This window comes from Kogia breviceps, chromosome 4 (genome assembly GCF_026419965.1).
Source record: "Kogia breviceps isolate mKogBre1 chromosome 4, mKogBre1 haplotype 1, whole genome shotgun sequence".
NCBI lineage: Eukaryota > Metazoa > Chordata > Mammalia > Artiodactyla > Physeteridae > Kogia > Kogia breviceps.
The window spans coordinates 120,104,781-120,129,704 of record NC_081313.1 but is presented as its reverse complement, the minus strand read 5'-3'; the positions used below and the strand labels follow the sequence as shown (position 1 = coordinate 120,129,704).

Here is a 24,924-nt window from a genome sequence, read left to right as displayed (position 1 = left end):
TGGGCTCCCTTTAGGGACTGGTCCAGTAGGTTTGAGGTGGTGCCCAGATAGCTGTACTTTAAACAAATTCCCAAGTGATTTGGTGGAGCACTCAGTTGGAAACCGATGCTGTAAGGAATGGCCAAATACAACATAGTGGAGGGTCAAAGCAAGGAGGATTTTGCTGTGATGTCACACTTGGGAGGAAACGCCAGGAAAAGCAAGAGAAAACTGGGTACTAGTAAAGACGAGGGGGAAAGAAAAACACAAGCTACTGGTGGTCTAAACAAGAAGTAGAACTGACCAAGAAATGAACACATCAGCCACCCCCTACTTTGGCCCCCAGCTGGCCCTGGCTGTGACTGTATGGCATATCCTGCAATGACATGTACCTTCTACCAAGTCCTCATCATACCTAAAATCACAGGAGTTCAGAGCATCCTATGAGCAAATGAATGAACCATAAGGGCAAATAAGAACGAATAGTAAGAGAAAGAACTAACATTTATTTACTTCTTATTATGTGCCAGGCTATGTTCTAGATGCTTTATGTATAAGAACTTACTTAATTCTCATAACAATCATATGGGGCAGGTACTATTGTCTTCCCTCGTTTTACAGGTAAGGAATCTGAGGTACACAGAGGTTAAGAAGCTTGCCAAGGTCACATGGTAACAAATGGCAGAGCCAGATTCAAACCCAGGAACTTTTGCACAAGAGCTCCCACTCTCAGGCTGCTTCTAGACGAAAGATAAAAAGAAGGAATGAAGGATGAGGGCATTAATGATGCGATTTAGAAAAGCTACTTGGAGGGACTTCCCTGGAGGCCCAGTGGTTAAGACTCTGCACTCTCAATTCCGGGGGTGCAGGTTCCATCCCTGGCTGGGGAACTAAGATCCCACATGGTAGGATCTTAGTGTGTGGCCAAAAAAAAAAGTAACTTGGTTGCAAATTTTCATTTGAGAGAAGTGAACACTCAAACCCTTCTGAGGCCCCCTGTTGCTGACCCAGCTCTGGCAGGAATGTTAGGGAGACCATGGGAGCCCAAAGGGCACTTAGCTCCTTCCTCCCAGAGACTACAGGGGCCACAGTGGGTGGCTGGTCATTTGGACTCCTGTGGCAGTAGAGACAAGCCAAGACTGTTCCAAGTGTCTAAGACTCCCAAATTAGGATTAATTGAGTCTCTTTTTGGTAAATTTCATTAAAGCAGCCATCCAAAAAAAAAAAAAAAAAGAATGTATTTGTCCTGAGTTATCTAGGTAGGGGAAAATGACTTTTTTTAATTACCACTATTTTGGTAGCAAGAAAAGTTTGAATGGTGCTACCAGGAGCTCTGAAGGAGCCCCTTTTCTCTCTGGAGATATTAAAACATGTAAAATGTCTGGAGGATATACTTTTGCATCTGACCTTAGGATCTTTAGAAACATTGCTTTGCTGTGTTTCCTGATGGTGACTGAAAGCCAGCAGTGAGTGGGTTACATCTATAGGGCAAGGATTGTCAAGCTCCACACTACTGGCATTTTAGGCTGGATAATTCTTTGTTGTGGTGACTGTCCTGTGCATTGTGGGACGTTTGGTAGCATCCCTGGCATCTACCCATCAGATGCCCGTGAGATTTCCCCCCCTTCCAGCTGTGATAAACAGGCATCGCCGACTGTTCACTGGGCAAAAATTACCCCCAGTTGACAACTACTGCTCTAGGGGAAACCATTATAATTAATGGCTCCTCCATGATCTCTTCACACTTTGCATGAAATGTTCACATTTCAAGCACAGTGCTTCAAATACTCAGGTGTTATCCCTAAAAATATTTATAAACAAAATACATTTAATAGGATATGAATATGTTTGTGTCCTTGGAAGAGGGACACATGTTTTTGGTGATAGTAAATTGGTAATACTACTATTATTATTACTATTAACTATTACTACTACCGTTATTAGTATCAAGTACTGTGCTAAAATTAGCATAAATAATCTCATTGAATCTTCACAACAGCCCTAAGAGGGAATCCAATCATTATGCCTATTTAATAGACTGGGAAACTGAGGTACCTAAGTCAAGATCACATATCAGATCGGAAGCATCAGAGCCTGTGTTCTTTCTGGTTCTGCCCGAGTCCAAGCCAGTTTCTCTCTCACATCATGAACTTTGTCATCTCTCAAGAGGCTCACACTATATCTATCTGCCCCTGCTCGACACCAACTCTTGCTCATCCTTTAAGTCTCAGTATGCCTCCTCCAGAACCTTCCCTGATCCCTGACCTCCTTTGTTCCTGTCACACCCTGTACACATCTTCATTACTGCATTTACTGTATCACATAATCTGTTTGTGTTTCTGACCCCTCTTCACTGGGAGAGCTTTGAGGGTCAGAAGCTTCCCTTATTTATCTCTATCTGCAGTGCGTTACATATAGGCATACAGGAGCCCAATAAATATGGGCTGTCCAGTAAAAACTTTGCAGCTAGGAACAGGATTACTTCTGCATGGGTTGAAAGAGATAGGGAGGAGAAGTCCAGGGACCAGAGCTGAGAAAAGCAGTTGAAAAGAGGAAAAGAAACGTTCCCAAGATCATGTAGTTGAGGGTGAGGCAAGAAGCGGTCCCCAAAGCCAAAACCGAAACCCAGTCCCTGTCTCCCTGCTCAGTGCTTTGTCCACTGTGTTATACAGACATTGATGGTGAAGTGAGTTTGTTTATTTGGGGCTGCATTGGGTCTTCATTACTGCGCGGGCTTTCTGTAGTTGTGATGAGCGGGAGCTACTCTTCGTTGCGGTGCGCGGGCTTCTCATTGCGGTGGCTTCTCTTTTTGCGGAGCACGGGCTCTAGGCGCTCAGGCTTCAGTAGTTGTGGCGCACGGGCTCAGTAGTTGTGGCTCGTGGGCTCTAGAGCGCAGGCTCAGTAGTTTTGGCGCACGGGCTTAGTTGCTCAGCGGCATGTGGGATCTTCCCGGACCAGGGCTCGAACCCGTGTCCCCTGCATTGACAGGCGGATTCTTAACCACTGTGCCACCAGGGAAGCCCCTGAAAGCGGTTTTGATGGCACTGATATAAGTAAACAAATGAATTTGTGGGTTGGCACATGGCCAACAATAAATTCATAAAAGGTAAATATTGACATCTGAAGATTATATGTCACTATGTTTACTGTGTAGAGAACTGGACCAGGAGTTAGGAAGCCTTGCATGTTCATTTTGGTTCCTTGGCAAATCAGTGAGACTCCGGTCAAATCATTCAATTTCTCTGTGCTTTTCTTTCTTTTGGCTGTGGAATTTTGCTGGTTAAAGAGCATGTGATCAACTTCTGTGCTTTTAAATGTCTTTCTCTATTTGAGCATACTCAGCTGGATTGGGAAAATCTGTGGTTCTCTTGGGTTTTAGAAGGATAAAATCCCACAACGATCTGTAACTTGTGTAGTTCATACAATTATAGAACCCCAAAGCTTTGGGGAGCCTGATAAATCATACAGTGAAATTTTCCAGCTGAATTTCTTTTACAGAATCCCCAGTAGGTGCTCAACGAGTCTCACTTCACACTCCATGATGTAAGGAGGAAAGTGGTTCAATTTGAAGGAAGCTAGTGCAGTGCGTGCATGTGTGTGTGTGTGTGTGTGTGTGTGTGTGTGTGTGTGTGTGTGTGTCCTTTCTGATTGGCGTATGCCTATGTTTCCGTCTTGCTTTCTGTAGGGCTTATGATTTGTTGGTTTCCTTACATTGCCAGTCATTAGCACAGGGCTTGGTGACAACAATAATCATGTAACATAACAGTACTTATGAAATGTCAGAGACTGTGCTAAATGCTTAACATAGAATAGCTTGTTTAAGCTGTGTAAGAAACTTATGAAGCAAATACTATTATTACCTTTATTTTTCAGATAAGGAAACTAAGACTCAGAGAGGTTAGCTAACTTGCCTAAAGATGCATGTCTACTAAGAGGTACAGTCTGAAGTTTATTTCAGAGAGAGCTGGAGCTATTAATAACTAAATAAATGTTTACTGAATCCAATTAATGATATCCCTATCTACCACCACGTCTCATTCCCCTGCTACAGATGAGAGAAAAGTATGAAGCTTGCATATGGAAAACAATAGCAATATTTGTATAAGTATTGTGGATTTAATTCAACTGAGGATTGGTTTTTCATATTATTGGAGGTTTTCCTTCAGCTATCAAGTTAGAGTTTCAAAAACACAAATTAGAAGAAGATATAAAAATATTTTAATATATACTTCACTCAGCTGTATTTACAGATACTGTATTTAAGTTAATATATTATCAAGTCTACTATAAACAAAGCAGTAAAATATAAGGCTGGATCAATATGGAAAGCAGGGTAATAATTTAGGCTTCCCTAAAAAAAAACTAGATAAGACATTTCTTTTGGAATATTACCAGGCTTTATTTTTTCTTTTAAAGAACAACCTAAAATAGAGAAGCAATTCTATATTAATTAAAAAAATGGAAATATGAGGCAGATGTAGCCAGAATGAGTGAATTAACTGCAGGTTGATGTTCTCATTTATAGACATGTGTTTTAAATAAAGAAGGAGATTGACCATCTCACCTAGTTAATCATTAACCGGAAACTCTAGCCAAACTCATGAAGCAGGTAAAGTTTATTTTCAGGCATTCAACTGGCTTCTCTCTCTGGCTTCTCTTTTGGGGTCACCCTAGATGCCTAGTAACCTTAGCCTGCCTCTCTCTTCCAGAAGGAGCAACGCCCTGTGTTTGAGACCTTTACTTCTTATGTCAGGATCCTTTCAGATGCAAGTGTTAAAGAGCTAACACCAACTGGCAGAAGGGAGAAAAAAAAAAAAGAATTTATCGGAGTGTGTAATTGTCAAGTCTAGGGGCGGCCCTCACCTGAGGATCTAGACATTCATATTATGTAATTGAGAATCTATCTATCTCTAGATCCCTTTCCTTTTTCTTATTTTTTTGTAAACTTCTTTCTGACAGAAGTTCTAAGTAGTAGAATACAGCTGCTCCAAGCTGGAATCTTATCAGCTTAGCTACTCCTGTTGAAAAAGGGCAAGTCCGTGAAGGCCTTAGAATGGAGGCTCATTTGTGCCTGTCACATGCCCGTCTCTGACCTAAGGCCAGTCCCAGCCCATCTACAGAGTTTGGGATGGGGTTACTCCCACCACAAACACATGGACTCAAGTTGGGAAGAGGATAGTTTTCCAAAGGAAAATTGAGGTCCTAGTACCATATGCGGAGAGTGAATGTGTGGCAGGCATGAACAGTATCTATCCCATCTGTTTATCATAGAAGACATTCCAGGTACCATCAAAGGATGGAGATTGAGCATCAGAAGCATTGTGGTGCCCCTAAATGATCCCATGCCGGTGACTCTTCTTAGTTCATATGTAAACCAATCCCCTTGAATTTATAATAAATTAACATAAGGATGCATCCAGCAAAACTGGATCCCTAAGCAAGATGTGAAGGATCTTCAGGTGGCAGCTTGTTTTGCATAGCCATCCATGACTAGTGCTCTAACTGAATTTTTCTAGAATGCCTAGAGGAAGATGAAAGTAGAAATTGTGCTGGTAATACACAAGCAGTTTTTTAATAAGCCCATTAGTGTGGCACATTTGGGTACTTAATGGTTGTTATGAATCACATTTGCCTTAGTAATTCCAATTCTATACTACAGAAATACTTTCACAATGGTGCCTAAAGATATAGATACAAAGATATCCATTGCAGCATGGCTGACAGTCGTGAAAAATTGGGAACAACTTAAATATCTGTCAATAAAGGAAAGGTTAAATAAATTATAGCCAAACAATAGAAAGCTGTGCTGGTATTACCTGAAAATGTTTTATGGAAAGATGTCCAGAAACATCTTATTTGATGAATAAAGTTGAAAAAATGTAAAATCCCATTTTTGTTTTCTTAAGAAACCATGTGTGCATGCATAGACAAGAAGGGTCTGAAAGAATGCACACAAACTCGTTAAAACTGTTACACCTGCAAGATGGGATCATATGGGGGAGACTTTTTACTTTTTAATTTATGCATTTCTGTCTTCTGTATGTTTGGATTTTTAAAAATAAGTATGTATATTTTAGCATGTATATTTTAAAGTTTTTTTTAAGACAGAAGTAATATCTAAAATTATGTTTTGGGCTTCCCTGGTGGTACAGTGGTTAAGAATCCGCTTGCCAATGCAGGGGACACGGGTTCAAGCCCTAGTCTGGAAAGATCCCACATGCCACGGAACAACTAAGTCCGTGCGCCACAACTACTGAGCCTGCGCTCTAGAGCCGGCGCTCCGCAACAAGAGAAGCCACCGCACCGCAATGAAGAGTAGCCCCTACTCGCCGCAACTAGAGAAAACCCGGGTGCAGCAACAAAGACCCATTGCAGCCAAAAATAAAATAAATTAAAATTATGTTTTATTCTTCTAATGCCATCCATACGCAGATAGTCATTTTTTCTAGGGAGCCCCCAATCTTCCCTCTGTAAAATCTTTCTCCACTTATCATTTTCATAACTCATACCCTCACTCCTCACTGCTCTCCATTTGCTCTACAGAATGACCCAGTCGAGACTTACAGCATTATTAGGCATTATTTCTAATAAAAAAGATGGACTTGTAAGGCATATGTGGAATGTACTAACAGAATAGCCATTCAATAACCTTTTTCCCCCTCACAATTTATCTCCTCACTAATATCAGGGAGTACTTGAACTCTTTATAATAAAACTGAATTTAGATAGATGGATAGATGGATGGATGGATGGATGGATAGATAGATAGATAGATAGATAGATATCTCATATGTGGAATGAAATTGAGCAATTCGAAACAGATTTGTTGGTCTGATGAACAGAAACACATGTGAAATCACAGGGAGGTAAAATAGGAAATGAAAATCAGGACCAATGAAAGAGGAATGAAAATATGCTGGACATAATTCAATAACTATTTGCTGATGGTAATTATAGAGATGGAAAACCCATCAGGCCTATGGAGCTAAAATTAATCAGCAAGTATTCATGGAGTGCCTCCTGCTTCTATTACTGGTTCTGGCTTCCTGCCTGCCCAGTGCCCAGGCTGGAGACATTTGCGTGACAGTCAACTTGTCAAGATAGAAGGAGCAAAATAAGCAGGCAGAGGCTCGGAGCAGCCTTCTAATACCCCATCATGTTCACTGGAATCACAAGCAAGTGAGATCATTTCCTTCTGTGAAAGACTATAAAACTAGCTTAAAAGTTGTAAACATCACTACATCAACTTAAAAGAGCCGATTACTAGAGGTATTATTCCTGCAAAGCAATAGTCAATTCGTTTGTACACTCTTTGAAATTTTTAAAGTACAAATCCTTATTCTTCTATTAACGTTGGGAAGAGGAATCAGTAGTACTTGTAACAACTATACTTAATTTTCAGGATTCTTTGCTGACAAACATTTTAGTTCATGACTAATTCCCCTAAAATGTAAAATATGATATTTGTGTCACTGTTAGTATTTTGATAAATAGCTGTTGTAGTGGACATCTGTTGTTTTCTGCATGGCCTTTTCTCCTACTTTAATTTAAAAGCCCAGTTACTGGGAGGAGCATCTCTCTGTCCTTCTCTCCTTCTCTCGCTCTCTCCCATTTGTACCCTACTCTTAAATGTCAGTGGTGGGCACTTGACCTAGGCTTTGGCAATCAGAGTATACATCCCTTTCATCTCTTGGTCATAGCCATTGCTTCAGGGATGAGCACATGACCCAACTAGACCCATGAAGCTCCTCCCAAGGACTTCCACTAAAATTTTTGGAAGAGAACTTTCTTTCCACTGAAGTCACTAAGCTGGTAGAGTGTTTTAAATCCAGGTGCTGTGGGCCACCAGGTGGAGATAACTTTCCCAGGAATAAAGCCAAAACAGAGGAAAGTAAAGCTAAGAGAGAGAGTTCAAGTCCTTTTGATATCATTTGAGCCCCTGCGTCCAACCATGCCTAAAACTAAACTTCCTTTTGACTTTTAAGTAAATCAAAAAACTTTCTTTTGGCTTTAACAGTTGGGTTTCTTTTAAATCCATCACAAAAATGTCCTGATAAAATACTAATGGCACGTTTTCTTTGTGTTATTTCCATGAGAAATAACCAAATAAACTGGAGAAGACCTTTCATAATTCATACGAGTCATGCTCACCTCCTAGAAACACCCCCTGACTACCATCTCTATACCCACACCTTCCTCCCTACCCTTAAACGCCCAGGTGACTTGATGCATATGTAGTGCAGATGCAGCTATCACCACATTTCTACCAGTCTGCCTTATTTGATAATGACTTGTTACTGTGTCTGTCTCCATGTCCTCCAGAACAAAGATTGTATCTTCATAATTTTTATATCCCTGCAGCCTTACACTGGGGCCTAACCTGTAATAGCTGCTATTTTGTTGAAGAAATTGTATTTTGCTAAAGAAGTGAATGAATGGGAGAGAAAAATAGTCGGAAAAGTCCTTTCTATTAATAAAGCTTCCATGATTAATGGGAACTGTGGATAAAATAACTAGTATCAGAAGACCAAAGTGCACCAAACTGATATATCCAAACTGAATCCTCAAACTGTCAGTCGTTGGTGGCTGTTTAGTTGAGAAATTGTCTTTTCTCTGGTCATTAGGATTGAGAAGCTGGGTGAATGGGAAGGAGGTGGTGGTTGTTTTTGTTTGCTTGTTTGTTTTGCAAAACATCGGCTATATTTTAAATTCCATAAAATTTAACAACCTCTCGCAAAATGCTAAGACTGAAACATACAACCTATAACATGGAGTATAGGTTGTAGATTGTGAGGGTGGAAGCAGAGAGAGTAGTGGTAGCCAGAAGCTTACTGGTAACTAGTAGGCAATCCAGTAGGGTGGCTTACAGCAGGGGCCTTCTGTGACAAAGCAAAAAATAACAAGATACTGAGAAGTAAAAAAAGAGGCAGCACTATCTGTGCAGCACAGGGTGATCGAGTGAGAGCGAGTTTTACAATTAATATGGGCGAACTGTTGAAAAAAAAAAATCTACTACAGATTGGGATAGGATCAAGGCATTGGGATGAAAAAATAATCCCTCTATGTGGGCAAATATCTTTTTAAAATTAATTTTTATTAGAGTATAGTTGATTTACAATGTTGTATCAGCTTCTGCTGTACAGCAAAGTGAATCAGTTATACATATGCATATATCCACTCTTTTTTTTAGATTCTATTCCCATATAAGTCATTACAGAATATTGACTAGAGTTCCCTGTGCTATATAGTAGGCCCTTATTAGTTATCTATTTTATATATAGTAGTGTGTATATGTCAATCCCAATCGCCCAATTTATCCCTTCCCCACCCGTCTCTCCTTGGTAACCATAAGTTTGTTTTCTACATCTGTAACTCTATTTCTGTTTTATAGATAAGTTCACTTGTACCCTTTTTTTTTTTTAGATTCCACATATAAGCAATGACATATGATATTTCCCTTTCTCTCTGTCTGACTTACTTCACCTAGTATGATAATCTCTAGGTCCATCCATGTTGCTGCAAATAGCATTATTTCGTTCTTTTTTATGGCTGAGTAATATTCCACTGTATATGTGTACCACACCATGTTTATCCATTCCTCTGTTGATGGACATCTAGGTTGCTTCCATGTCCTGGCTATTGTAAATAGTGCTGCAATGAACACTGTGGGGCATGTGTCTTTTCGAATTATGATTTTCTCCAGTTATATGGACAAAAATCTTAATAAAATTTCGAGATGAGTAAGAAAACTTCTGAGTACTTGAGTTCCAGTTATGACATGTTACCGGTATTTGGGGTTTCCCCTCCCCTTTCCCACTGCAGAGCAATCAAGCCTAACTTTCTTCATGTGCTTCAAAGATCTGGACTTGAGCTCTAGCACTGCCTCTGTTTCCTTCCCTCCTTCCACATGCTGCTGCCGACTCCTTCTCTCAGGTGCAGCTTTCTATGCACTCACTTCCTCCAACCACTGGGCCTTCTCGGTCTTTGCCAGACAGTCTTTCTTCAGCAAGGGCAGTTTCTGAAAGTCCATCTCTTCCGTGGAGCTGCTAAATGACTGGTTCGCCTTCCTTTGGCCTCCAAAATGCTTCCCTGTCCAACCATATCTTCCCACCTCTGCCGCCACCACCCCAGTACAAACCTGTGTCTTACCCTGGACCAATGCTCCTGTCTCCTCGCTGCTACTCCTGCTTTCCTGTCTTAGCTTCTGCACCCCAGGCTCCACGTTGCAGGCAGAATAAGCTTTCAAGTAGTAAATTAGATTACCTCCATAATCAGTGTGCTGATAAATGTTTAACAGCTGCTGGGAGAGAGTATCTATGTATCTATGATACATTTTACTGATATAAAGAATGCATATCACACAATTTACCAAAAAGTAATAAAATATACAACACTTTTTTTACAGGAAATTCTATCCATATATAACCCATTGATTTTCACAGAATGGTTTCAATGATTTTTGCCAAACTCTTGTATCCATAGTCAACCTACAGCTGCAATTCAATTATGTTTGGCAAAAGCAGATCATGTTTGGTTAATATTCAATTCAGCAAAGAAGGCGCTCATGCCACTGAAGTTCAAACATGAATGTTGGTGATTTCTTTACATTAATGGGCGAGATGAAAGTGAAACAACAAAGATGTACGTTTGGACTACACTTTGTCAAAAATATGAGTGCTTCTTTGCTGATCAGGTAATAGTTTTCAAGTACTGGAAAAATATTTCCTCAATTTTTTCTGTTATTCATAAAGGAACACACGTTGAAGTTCAATCTTTATTGTTAAAATTTTCTCCTATCACTTTCTTAGGTTTAGACAATCAACACAATAAATCAAGCTCTGATTTGCAGTGTTTTCCAATTTCCGTAGTGTAATTACTACACCATGATTGATTTCAAACTACTGAAATAAAATTTCTGAATGCAAAGTTGGGAAGAGATGCTGTATCACACCAATTATTTAGGATCTCCATTATGCAGGATGGACAGAAATAACTTTAAAGCATAGATAGTAGTAAAATAATTAAGAAGTGAAGTTTTGAGCATTTATTACCGTTCTTTTTAAAGTATTTTATTTAATTGTAAGTTTCTAAATAATTTCACTTTTAATCTTGGCCATGATGAACAACTGACTTACAGAATTCCTGAAAATTTAGCAATCAGCTCCCCAAGCTGGTACAGCTGGCTCCAGCACTCTTCTGAACTGTCCTCCGCTCAAACTTTCAAGCCACCCATTGCACTGATTATCTGGGCAATGAGTAAAGAGAGGCAATGACAATTCTCAATAAAATTAATAAGTACTTTTGTTGTGATGAATTAACAATGAAAAAATTCTACACAGCCCTCCCTGTTTTCCCAAGCTTGGTGTTTAAAAGCTCCTTTGTATGCATCATCACGTTTGAACTGACAGATTCCTGTGAGGTAGCAGGGGTAGATATCATTATCCTTCTTTTACAAATAGAAAAGCAGGACTGAGAAGTGAATGACTGGCCCCAGCTGATTCAGTTAAGCCCGTGACAGAACTGGATTTCAAATTCAGGTCTCATAGTGACAAACAAGAGGCTACAGAAAATTTAATACTGACATCAAATTTAAAAGTTGTAACCAATGTCCTTTTTAACACTTCGGAGTCTGATATAAAGTACATTCATATCCTGTTAAGGGACTCCCCCCCACCCACCCATGCCAAGGATGTTTTGATCTTTTAACGCCACTATTTCTAACTTAGCTTAAAACGAAACAAAAGCCCAGGGTGACCTAATAAATAAATAAGGTGTAAGCACTAAAATGAAAATGTAGGTTTTCAAAAATGAGCTGAGGTCCCACCTAGAAATGGAGCCAATTGAGACAATCTCTCAATTGTTCAAAGGAACACGGGATATAAAAGGATATTAAATCAGAAGAGGAAGAAAGCTAATGACATAATGGCCAGCCACAAATGCCACGGATGAAAAACAAAGTACATAATACTTGTTACGGTGATTCAGTGTGCTTGCTCTAATATCTCCAAACACTAAAAACGTTACGTTCCTGCTCACTGCAACATTTATCTCATTTATCTGCTGATATTTACTTCAACTTTGAATCAGCTACTGCTTAGACTAAGTTCTGCCAGCATAAAGACTATAGACTTAACAGGACACTCAGAAGCATATCATGCATACGAGTACAAATTGTGATATTTTAGGTAGCGTATGATGAAATCATTGAAAGCATCATGAGAAGCAGCAAAACACCAGGGATGCTGATAACAATTTAACATTTCCCAGTTCATGTGAGAATGTTAATTCCAATTACAAAAAGAAGTACCAAAGTGGAATTCATTATGATTAAGAACTTGCTGTTCTAAGTGTGAATTGTTTATAAAAGGCATGTCTGGCGTAAAATGCAAAAATTGAAGCAGAGAGAGATGGGGCATTCGAAGCTCAGCTGGATTCCCTTGAACCTCTTACCTTCTAAAGTTAAACAAAAACAGCAGTGTTTCCCAAAGACAAGATACTATTTTAAAGAGACATCTAATAGCTATGATAGCTGTAGGAACACTTCTGTGGGGTTTTTTTTTTAACATCTTTATTGGTGTATAATTGCTTTACAATGGTGTGTTAGTTTCTGCTTTATAACAAAGTGAATCAGCTATACATATACATATATCCCCATATCTCCTCCCTCTTGTGTCTCCCTCCCACCCTCCCTATCCCACCCCTCTAGGTGGTCACAAAGCGCCGAGCTGATCTCCCTGTGCTATGTGGCTGCTTCCCACTAGCTGTTTTACATTTGACAGTATCTATAAATCCATGCCGCTCTCTCACTTCGTCCCATCTAATCCTTTCCCCTCCCCGTGTCCTTAAGTCCATTCTCTACATCTGCATCTTTATTCCTGTCCTGCCCCTAGATTCTGCAGAAACTTTTTTTTTTTTTTAGATTCCATATATATGTGTTAGCATACGGTGTTTATTTTTCTCTTTCTGACTTACTTCACTCTGTATGACAGACTCTAGGTCCATCCACCTCACTACAAATAACTCAGTTTCGTTTCTTTTTATGGCTGAATACTATTCCATAATATATATGTGCCACATCTTCTTTATCCATTCATCTGTTGATGGACACTTAGGTTGCTTCCATGTCCTGGCTATTGTAAATAGAGCTGCAGTGAACATTGTGGTACATGACTCTTTTTGGATTATGGTTTTCTCAGGGTATATGCCCAGTAGTGGGATTTCTGGGTTGTATGGTAGTTCTATTGGTAGTTTTTTAAGGAACCTCCATACTGTTCTCCGTAGTGGCTGTATCAATTTACATTCCCACCAACAGTGAAAGAGGGTCCCCTTTTCTCCACACCCTCTCCAGCATTTATTGTTTCTAGCTTTTATGATAATGGCCGTTGTGACTGGTGTGAGGTGATAACTCATTGTAGTTTTGATTTGCATTTCTCTAATGATTAGTGATGTTGAACATTCTTTCATGTGTTTGTTGGCAATCTGTATATCTTCCTTGGAGAAATGTCTATTTAGGTCTTCTGCCCATTTTTGGATTGGGTTGTTTTTTTGATATTCAGCTGCATGAGATGCTTGTAAATTTTGGAGATTAATCCTTTGTCAGTTGCTTCATTTGCAAATATTTTCTCCAGTTCTGAAGTTTGTCCTTTTGTCTTGTTTATGGTTTCCTTTGCTGTGCAAAAGCTTTTAAGTTTCATTAGGTCCCATTTTTTTAATTTTTGTTTTTATTTCCATTTCTCTAGGAGGTGGGTCAAAAAGGATCTTGCTGTGATTTATGTCCTAGAGTGTTCTGCCTATGTTTTCCTCTAAGAGTTTTATAGTGTCAGGCCTTACATGTAGGTCTTTAATCCATTTTGAGTTTATTTTTGTGTATGGTGGTAGGGAGTTTTCTAATTTCATTCTTTTACATGTAGCTGTCCAGTTTTCCCAGCACCACTTATTGAAGAGGCTGTCTTTTATCCATTGTATATTCTTGCCCCCTTTATTAAAAATAAGGTAACCATATGTGTGTGGGTTTATCTCTGCGCTTTCTATCCTGTTCCACTGATCTATATTTCTGTATTTGTGCCAGTACCATACAGTCTTAATTACTGTAGCTTTGTAGTATAGTCTGAAGTCCAGGAGCCTGATTCCTCCAGCTCCATGTTTCATTCTCAAGATTTCTTTGGCTATTCGGGGTCTTTTGTGTTTCCATACAAATTGTGAATTTTTTTGTTCTAGTTCTGTGAAAAATGCCATTGGTAGATTGATAGGGCTTGCATTGAATCTGTAGATTGCTTTGGGTAGTATAGTCATTTTTATAGTGTTGATTCTTCCAATCCAAGAACATGGTATATCTCTCCATCTGCTTGTATCATCTTTAATTTCCTTCATCATTGTCTTAGAGTTTTCTGCATACAGGTCTTTTGTCTCCTTAGGTAGGTTTATTCCTAGGTATTTTATTCTTTTTGTTGCAGTGGTAAATGGCAGTGTTTCCTTAATTTGTCTTTCAGATTTTTCATCATTACTGTATAGGAATGCAAGTGATTTCTGTGCATTAATTTTGTATCCTGCTACTTTACCAAATTCATTGATTAGCTCTAGTACTTTTCTGGTAGCATCTTTAGAATTCTCTATTTATAGTGTCATGTCATCTGCAAACAGTGACAGCTTTACTTCTTCCTTTCTGGTTTTTTTTCCTTTTATTTCTTTTTCTTCTCTGATTGCTGTGGCCTAAACTTCCAAAACTATGTTGAGTAATAGTGGTGAGAGTCGACAACTTTGTCTTGTTCCTGATCTTAGTGAAAATGGTTTCATTTTTTTACCATTGAGAATTATGTTGGTTGTGGGTTTGTCATATATGGCCTTTTTTATGTTGAAGTAGATTCCCTCTATGCCTACTTTCTGTAGAGTATTTATCATAAATGGGTGTTGAATTTTGTCAAAAGCTTTTTCTACATCTATTGAGATGATCATATGGTTTTTATCCTTCAGTTTGTTAATATGGTGTATCACACTGATTGATTTGCATATATTGAAGAATCCTTGCATTCCTGGGATAAACCCCACTTGATCACGGTCTATGATCCTTTTAACATGCTGTTGGATTCTGTTTGCTAGTATTTTGCTGAGGATTCTTGCATTCATGTTCTTCAGTGATATTGGCCTGTAGTTTTCTTTCTTTGTGACATCTTTGTCTGGTTTTGGTATCAGGGTGATGGTGGCCTCATAGAATGAGTTTGGGAGTGTTCCTCCCTCTGCTCTATTTTGGAAGAGTTTGAGAAGGATAGGTCTTAGCTCTTCTCTAAGTATTTGATAGAATTCACCTGTGAAGCTATCTGGTCCTGGGCTTTTGTTTCTTGGAAGACTTTTAATCACAATTTCAATTTCAGTGCTTGTGATTGGTCTGTTTATATTTTCTATTTCCTCCTGGTTCAGTCTTGGAAGGTTGTGCTTTTCTAAGAATTTGTCCATTTCTTCCAGGTTGTCCATTTTATACATATATATTTATATGTATTTATATATGTATTTATATATATTTATGTATATATTTATACATACAGGTCTTTTTTTTTTTTTTTTTTGTATCCATTCAGCCCATCTATGTCTTTTGGTGGGAGCATTTAATCCATTTACATTTAAGGTAATTATCGATATGTATGTTCCTCTTACCATTTTCTTCTTTTGGGTGTGTTATTGTAGGTCTTTTCCTTCTCTTGTGTTTCCTGCCTAGAGAAGTTCCTTTAGCATTTGTTGTAAAGCTGGTTTGATGGTGCTGAATTCTCTTAACTTTTGCTTATCTGTTAAGGTTTTAATTTCTCTGTCAAATCTGAATGAGATACTTGCTGGGTAATCTTGGTTGTAGGTTTTTCCCTTTCATCACTTTAAATATGTCCTGCCACTCCCTTCTGGCTTGCAGAGTTTCTGCTGAAATATCAGCTGTTAACCTTATGGGAATTCCCTTGTATGTTATTTGTTGTTTTTCTCTTGCTGGAATATTTAATATTAATATTTATAATATTAATATTTAATATTAATATTTATTAATATTTAATATTTTTCTTTGTATTTAATTTTTGATAGTTTGATTAATACGTGTCTTGTTGTGTTTCTCCTTGGATTTATCCTGTATGGGACTTTCTGTGCTTCCTGGGCTCAACTGTTTCCTTTCCCATATTAGGGAAGTTTTCAACTATAATCTCTTCAAATATTTTCTCAGTCCCTTTCTTTTTCTCTTCTTCTTCTGGACCCCTGTAATTCGAATGTTGGTGCATTTAATGTTGTCCCAGAGGTCTCTCAGATTGTCCTCAATTCTTATCATTCTTTTTTTTTTTATTCTGCTCTGTGGTAGTTTTTTCTACTGTTTTATCTTCCAGGTCACTTATGTGTTCTTCTGCCTCAGTTATTCTGCTATTGATTCCTTCTAGAGAATTTTTAATATCATTTATTGTGTTGTTCATCATTGTTTGTTTGCTTGTTAGTTCTTCTTGGTCCTTGTTAAAGATTTCTTGTATTTTCTCCATTCTATTTCCAAGATTTTGGATCATCTTTACTATCATTACTCTGAATTCTTTTTCAGGTAGACTGCCTATTTCCTGTTCATTTGTTTGGTCTGGTGGGTTTTTACCTTGCTCCTTCATCTGCTGTGTTTCTCTGTCCTCTCATTTTGCTTAACTTATTGTGTTTGGGGTCTCCTTTTCGCAGCCTGCAGTTTTGTAGTTCCTGTTTTTTTGGTGTCTGCCCCCAGTGGCTAAGGTTGGTTTAGTGTGTTGTGTAGGCTTCCTGGAGGAGGGGACTAGTGCCTTTGTTCTGGTGGATGAGCCTGGGGATCTTGTCTTTCTGCTGGGAAGGACCACGTCTGGTGTTGTGTTTTGGGGTGTCTGTGAACTTAGTATAATTTTAGGCAGCCTCTCTGCTAATGGATAGGGTTGTGTTCCTGTCTTGCTAGTTGTTTGGCATAGGGTGTCCAGCACTGTAGTTCGCTGGTTGTTGAGTGGAGCTAGGTCTTAGCATTGAGATAGAGATCTTTGGGAGAGCTTTTGCCATTTGATATTACATGGAGCTGGGAGGTCTCTGGTGGACCAATGTCCTGAACTTGGCTCTCCGACCTCAGAGGCACAGGCCTGACACCTGGCTGTAGCACCAGAACCCTGTCAGCCACACAGCAATAAGATGTCCTGGTCAAACGGGGTCCTAACTGATTCTGAACAGAACCATGAGACACACAGAGACATTCCAGGGACAGTTTTTTTAAAGTAAGTTCTGACAACCCACACAAGATGCTTGTTTTGGCTTAATATAAAATTAACATATTCAATGAACTATCATATTCAAAATTATTAATACATACAAAAATGATAAAAATTTATTTGATTCCAATTTTCATTTAATGTCATAGATCTAAAGTGGGGTGGAGGGATAGGAGGATAGAATAAATGGAAACTACAGCCACGACAAGGAATCATGGGCTCTAGGAAAATAAGTTACAAGGTCTCCTTATGTCAAAGGAAATACGTGTGATAAACAACAGTAAAGGTGGGAATGAATGTGGTATATGCTGTGCTCTTTCTTCATCAGGCTGTCTCTTAACTGAAACTACTGAATACATTCATGTCAAGTAATCCAGGTTCTCCATTCTCCCTGGAAAACATACTGATTGATGCAGGGCAGGCTGAACACTGGGGCCAAGATTACTTCCTGTACTCCACACATTGCTGTTCCCACCAGTTATGCTCTATGCTTACCAACACTTCCTGGTGTTTGGGGAGTGTTTTTCCCCCCAAAATATGTTTATTCCATTTGTGTCATTCTTGTAATTACTCGATTTAATTAAATATTAAGTAAAATGATGAAATATGAGTAAAAGAAGAAATAGTTGTTGTTGTATAAAATCTAAATGGAAAAACGCCCTATAAATAATTGCTGTCAAAATAGGTGGATGTAAAACTACTTTAAAAGATTGTGGCAAGGGCAGGGGGGATGAACCATAAAAATTTAGAAATCTGCACTCATTTTGTAAGTATTTTAATGTGTTGCTCTTTAAAGAAAATTGGGGAAATAGTGATACTACATATTAATAATAGTTAATGATGATTGAACATTTAATATACCCCAGGAATTAGTCTAAGCACTTCACATATATCGAACTTGTTTACTGTTTATAATAACTTGAATTAGTTCTATTATCATCCCCATTTTATAGATGATGGAAACTGAGGCACAGAGAGTTAGGTTGCCCAAGGTTACATTCTTCATAGGGGTGGTGGAGGCCAGCCAGCCAGTCTGGCTCTTAACAGCTATGATGTACTGATGCCATGTGGGTACAGTTTATACATGAATGAAAACACGGAACTCCAGTCAGTGGGCTCCCCAAAGCTTTAGACCTTCATTAGAGGATTAGAAAATAAATGTTCAGTCACAGGTTGTAGGTTTTAAAGCTTAAAATTTTCAAGTATAATTTTTTTTTTTACGATTCCCTTGCTTTAACTTTTTTTTTAACTGACTTTTTAATTGAATTAAATACCAGTCCAATCCCATCAGTGAGAAGGTTTTGCCCTCTACAAAGGGGCAAGTGAAAACGGTGGTCTTAAATACATACCAGAATGGGAGTTGAGATCTGTGTACACTGGCATAGGGATTTACTGTAGATACTTGAGCAGGAGCATGACAGGATTTAATTGATTTGGAGGAGTAATCTGGCAGTGAGGCCTGGATTATTTTAATAGAAATGATACAAGAGATGAACAAAATGGGAGAACTCACTTGGATAATATATCAACTGCTGTATAAATATAAAAAGTGGTTTGGTTACTATTCAGGTTTAAGGTTTTATTGACCTTAGGATACAGTCTCAAACCCTTTCCATTCCTTCCTTCCTTCCTTCATTCACTCATTCATTTAAGAAATATCACTGGGCACCTACTATGCGCTAGTGATATAGCAATGAAAAAGACAGACACAGGCTCTGCCACCACAGAGCTTTTATATTCCAGTGGAGGACACAGAAATTTAACAAATGAATCCAGAAATAACAAACTATCACTGTAATGTGCCACCAAAGTAAAGTACAGGACAGTATAGGAACAAACAGTAATAGGTCTTTGTTTTAGGAAGGAGTACTCAGGTGTTTAAACATAAGGCAGTTAAAATGAGGATCTTGAGTACTACCTGTACACATTTCATTAACACATTTGGCCTCCACAACAATTCAGTAAAAGTGATATTATGACTAGTTGACTGAATGTTTTATTATAACTACGTACTGGTCTCTGTTCTAGGAGTGGGACATATAGCAATGAACAAAACAGAAAAGGTTCTTGCCTTGATGGAGTTTGGATATATTACCTTCATTCTCACCTTTGCTTCTGAGACAATCAAATATATTCCCCCTCAGATGGGGATTCATCCTATTTCTTCTCCTTTAGTAATTATAACTTCCCAGGATTACAGATTAGTAATTTTCATATCTACAGATTTAAGATAGTATATATAAAACACTTTCAGTGGTGCCTGGCAGATAGTAAAAGTTCAATAAATGTTACCTACTGTTAGAATTGCTGTTATTATTACAGTGCTTAATCTCATGTCTTTTCTGGTACACTGCATTTCATTTCTTGAATTAAATTCCATACACATTTATTGCAAGCCTATCATGGAATTTACATACTCTTTCATGGAAGTTACAAGATCAGTGAAGAAAAATCTCTTTAATATTGTCTATTTCTATCCTCCATGATTAGCTGTGTGATCTTGGATACACATCAAGCTCTGTAAGCCTCAGTTTCCTCATGTTGAAAAATTAGAGTAGTACCTATCTATTCAGCTGTTGTCAGCAGAAGTGGGCAGCAGACGTGTGTGTATGTGTATGTTGGGTTAATCAATAAATGTTAGCCATAAAGCACAATTCTAACTCTGAAAAGCAAACACTGGGCTAATCTACAGTTTGTGCATGCTTTCAAATTAACATGCAAGTCTAAAGAATTAGCTTTTTCTATCAAATTAAAAAATTAACAGGCATATTTAGACAACTGAAAAGAAAAAATCAGGAAAATTCCACACTTTTGCTCCATTGAAAGTGTTTTCAAGGCAATTTTTAATTTGAAATGATGTGGCCTCTCCCGTTTTCAAGTGATGCACTGGACCTGCAGGAAAAAATGAGTGGGGAGAAAGTTAATTGGGAACTCTTATAAAAGCAGATGTTGTTTAAAAGCAGGGTATCCACCACCTACAATGTGAACAGGTAAGAGAGATGAGCTGGATTTTTTTTAGAGCACAGATTCAACTATGAAATAGGTTTATGGTATGGGAAGAGGTACTTGATTAGGTTATCTGTTATGGTTCCTTTACATATATATGTACAAATTATTATATATAATATACTACATATATAAATAGTTCCTACTACAATTTCTAAGCAGATGTACAAGGATGACCATTTCAGTATGTCATTTAACTCATTTTTAAAACATGTGTAACATATTATGTATTGTAGGTTTGAGTCTTGATTTTTTTTCATGAAGCTGTTGGTTGTTTGGGGACCCAATGCAGTAAAGACATCTGATTCTAGTATTTGAGACTCAGAAGGTAGGACACCTGGCAAGTAGGCAAAGTAGCGTTCTCGAGTCAATTCTCATTTAGTATCCACTATGAGCACCCAAGACAGGGGCCTCCCTCCAGTTGACTTGGGCCAAGGGAAAGAAAAGAGGAGTCATCTCGTCTGTATCCAGAGGGGTTTTGTTAACAACTGGGTTGCTCGGCGCCCTTCATAAAAATTCTCCTGGCTGAGGGTTCTACCAGCCAGGGTTGGCTGAGGGTTGCCAAAGGTCTTGGTTCCCTGCTCTCTTCCGACGCTGTCAGCGTATCTTCCTTTGCCAAGATGGCGGCCCTGGCATCATCTGGAGGCGGCCCGCCGAGATCGCCTTCGGGCAGGCGGCTCGCTAATAGCCTAGTTCTCTCCTGTCATCTCGAACGACACACGGGTCAGCGCCTACACCCCCAGAACCGAGAAAGGGCGACCTAGGCTGCCCGCCAGCGAGAACCTTGGCCAAGATGGTGGACGCGCGGCCGGGCGGTGTCAGCTGCCTTTACCAAGATGGCGGCAGGCGGCTTCCGGCACGCACTCCCACCAAATCCTCTGCAAGATGTCAGGGCAGAGTAGCTGCCGCCAGTCTGAGCGCGGCCGGGGAAGAGAGTGGCTGCGGCCGAGCGCCCGGGCAGGGCTAGGTGGAGCTGCGGCATTCTCCGCCCCCGGCTGCAGCTGGCAAGCGCTGTCACCTGTGGGGTCGCAAAAGTTACCTCCCCAAACCCTAAAGCAACACAGCACAACCTTTCTCCGAGTCACACAAATTATAATATGTGCCGCCCAAGGTAGGAGCCTCGATCCCGGCGTCGCCCAAGCCCTCCGGACGCGGCGAGCTGGGGAAGGGGGCTGGGGCGGGGGCCTCCGGCGCGGACTCCTCTCGCCCCACTCCCCTCTCGTTGGGGACAGGCCACGTGTTTCCCTCGGACAGAGGGGGAGGCGCGTAACGGGAAGAGCTGGAAGGAGTTTAATGCTGACATTTTAAAGCTGCGTGTGTTCTGTTTTAGTTGGAGGGATGGGGGTCCCACGAACACTAAGGGGTGGGCGACGCATTGAGGCGAGTGCAGCAAATGTCAAGATTCGGGGGAGGGGCCTCCGCGGGAAACTTGGACGTGGGCCCCGAAGGGGGTGGAAGGAGAGGTCAGGAGTTGGGGTGGGGGGAAGGAGGACGTACTGTGCAAGCAACTTACTGTTTCGCTTGCAACTTGCTTTTAAGCCTGCCACCTCCCGCTTTCCTTAAAAATAATAATTTAAAAATGCAAAGAAATCCAGTTCGTTGGAGGTTTTGCATTTGGCGTGCAACTTCCTTCAAGTGTGAGCGCGCTAGGAGGGAGGGAGGGATGGGGGTTGAACTTGGCAGGCGGTGCCTCCTTCTGCCGCCGCCGCCTCGCAGGCTCGGAGAAGAGGGTGGGGGACAGTCGGGGCGCAGGGGAGGGTGGGTTCTGCTTTGCAACTTCTCTCCCGGTGCGAGCACGCGGCGGCGGCTGCAGACTGGGCCGCCCAGACGATGCGGGGGTGGGGGACCCGCCGGCACGCGACTCACCCCCGGCCCAGAGTATGTATGCGCCGACCCCCTTCCCTGCCCTCCCCTCCCTGAAGCCTCCGCAGAGGGCGTGTCTGGCCGTCCGGCCCTACGAGGGGCCGAGACGCCGCTGCACCGTTTCCGTGCAACCCTGTAGCCTCGTGCGAAGTGACACACTTCGCTCAACTCGGCCCGGGGGCGGCGGCGCGGACCACCCTCGCGGCTCTGCTGCGGGCCGCGCCCCGGCTCCCCCAGCCAGCCCGCTGTCACCCGCAAGGGCGCTGACGGTTGCCGCCGAGGGACCGGGCGAGCTCCGGAGTGGGTCGGGAGTCGCGGAGCTGGGCTGGGGCGGGAAGGAGCAGCCAGAAAAGAAACTAGAGAAACTCGGCTTCCTTCCGAAGCCCGCCCCAGAAAGACCAGGTCGGCCCCCGCCGCCGCCTCCTCTCCTTTTTCCGGGGGGGTGAGGGGTGGGGGGCGAGAAGAAGCCTCGCGCGCCCGGGAGGCAGCCTCGACGGGGGCCGTGCCGGGGGGCCGCGGTGGGGCAGGCGCCGTCGCGGCCGGGGTGGCGGGGCCCGCGCGGAGGGTGTGGGGGCGGGGGCCGCGGCCGCCCCTGCAGTTGCCTAGTGTCACCAACAGGTTGCACCGTTCCCCGCGCCGCCGCGCGGCCCCTCGGGCGGGGAGCGGCCGGGGGTGGGGTGGGAGCGCGTGTGTGTGCGAGTGTGTGCGCGCCGCGGCGCCGCCTCCGCCCGCCCCCCGCTCGGTCCAGCTAGTCTGCAGCGGCCGGGCGTCCCTTTCGCGTGTCCGCGCTGCCTCCTCTCCTCCTCCTCCTCCATTTTGCGAGCTCGAGTCTGTGACGGGAGCCCCAGTCACCGCCCGCCCGTCGGGGACGGATTCTAGTGGGTGGAAAGAGACGCCGCAGCCGGAGCGGCGGGAGCGGCGGGGCGCCGGCACGGAGGACGCGCGCCCGAGAGCCCCGGCCCGCGAAGACGGGCGCGGGTGGGGGAGCTGGCTTGTCAGCCGGGAAATGGGAGACTTTCTCAAATAGGGGCTCTCCCCTCCCCCCATGGAGAAGGGGGCGGCTGTTTACTTCCTTTTTTTAGAGAAAAAAAATCTCTCGCTCCCGCTCCTCCTGCTTTCACACGCTAAGTTGTTTATCTCGGCTGCGGTAGGAGCGGCGGACGGTGTGGGGTGAGTGGCGCCGCCGGCAGAGGTAAGGGGGGAGGGGAGGGCCGGGGGCTGAGCCCCCACGGGCGCTCGCTCCCCGAGGTGCGGGCGGGGACCAGGAGGCCGGCTCGGGGGCGCCGCGGGAGCCTGCAAAGTTTTATTAGCTTCGGGTAGTGGGGGTGGGGGCTGGCGAGGGCCGGCGGACGGTGACGACAGGGCAGCGCGCGGGTGACAGCGCTGGCCTCTTCCTCTCCCTGGACCGCCGTCCCCTGGCCGAGGGGGAGGAACCCGAGCTCTCTGCGAGTGGAGCCTCGTCGAGCCGTCCGGGTTTCCAGGCTCTCGTTCCCTGGTGAGGAATCTTGGTCTCTATCTCTCTCTCTTTTTTTCCTTCTATCCCAAATCCCTTTTCTTTTCCCTCCCAGGGGGCCTCCCAGACACCCATTTTTTTGGTGAACGCTGAGCCGCGTCTGAATCCTGCTCGCCCGACTCTGTCCGCTCCACCCTAGGGCGCCCGAGCGCGAGCAGGGTTTGTGTCGAGGCTCCAGCGCGTCTCCTTTCTGGCGGGCGCGCAGGAGTGTGTGTGAGTGTGTGTGTGTGCGCGCGTGTACACACGCAGGGGGCTGAGAGCCTGCTGCTACTCGGAGACTTCGGCCAGGGCTGGTGTTATCTGGTGGAAGTGGGCGTGTCGGAGAAAGAACTCAACAGGTCTGGACACATTTCTCTTTTAACGTTGCGCTTTTTTCTACCACCCCCCACCCCCCCCGCTCCGCGAGGGTTTGTTCTTTAGCGCTTGCCATCACTTCTCTCTTGACATTTTGAAGTGGCCCCTTTTAGAAGAAGACCCTCCCTAACCATAATAGTTTCGTGGTGCGATTTTTGACAAGCGCTAGTCGGACGTTTTGAGGTTGCAGACTTGGTAATTGCAGCCTTGTAATGCCGCTTAAGACCCCTTGGCATGGTTCATTAAGGCCAATTACTGTGACGGGGTTATTTGCAATTTAAACTGGGGGATAAAATCCTTTGAGGGATCGTTTCGTTTTATGAAGTATTGTTTTGGTTTCGAGTTTGAAGGCAGCTGTCAAAGTGGCGTGGAAATTCATTAGGCTCCATTTGATACCTCGTGTTTAGAGATCGTTATCAGCTAAACACGGCGGAGGGGCGGGGAGATAAGCAGTTTACCCTCAAGATTTGTAGTGGCACGTCCCCACCTCTCTGTCTACCTTCATCACGCTCCACTTTTAGCGAGGGCCAGTGAAGTTTATGCTTCTTTAAGTTTCCTTTCATTGGACAGGATTTGGCTATACTGTCGCAAATATGCTCATCAAAGTCTCTGCCCGCCTCTTAAAACATCTTGTCAACAATCTTCTAGCAACCTCACCCTCTTGAGTAGGCTCAGAATTAGGATAGGTGAAGGTTTAGAATGCAGGGAGTATTATTCTGAGCATTGTATTATGTTTTATTTTACTTGGATTTATATGAATATGATTTTACAGTTCTGGGGTGTTTTTCCCCCCTTTGTTTTTCAGTACTTCGATATTTGGAAAGGAAAAAATCTTAATTTAGAGACATAATAGTATTTCATACTGAGGGTCTTAAGCAAAAGAAAATGTAGCTTCATCTAGATTTTATTGTGTTGTAAGGGTTTGAGAGAGCGATATTTCTTATACTGTATTTTAAAAATTGTAATGAGAAGCTACTACACATT

The 24,924-nt window shown here is 42.2% G+C and overlaps 1 protein-coding gene across 20 annotated transcripts in view; it reads left to right on the top strand.

Annotated features, from left to right (window-relative positions):
- NR3C1 (nuclear receptor subfamily 3 group C member 1) overlaps nucleotides 1–24,924 on the top strand; it is a 740,177-nt gene that overhangs the window by 583,794 nt on the left and 131,459 nt on the right. For 6 of the 20 annotated variants that reach the window (XM_059062247.2, XM_059062240.2, XM_067031867.1 and 3 more), the window contains exon 1: nucleotides 22,795–23,265. The exons of 3 other annotated variants lie outside the window; for them this stretch is intronic. The gene's annotated coding sequence lies outside the window, so the exon portion shown is untranslated. Of the gene's footprint in view, nucleotides 1–21,234; nucleotides 21,322–21,864; nucleotides 22,089–22,141; nucleotides 22,476–22,794; nucleotides 23,266–23,321; nucleotides 23,569–23,835; nucleotides 23,925–24,924 lie in introns of those variants that run through there. 11 more of the 20 variants (XM_067031860.1, XM_067031868.1, XM_067031865.1 and 8 more) reach the window with 8 other exon arrangements.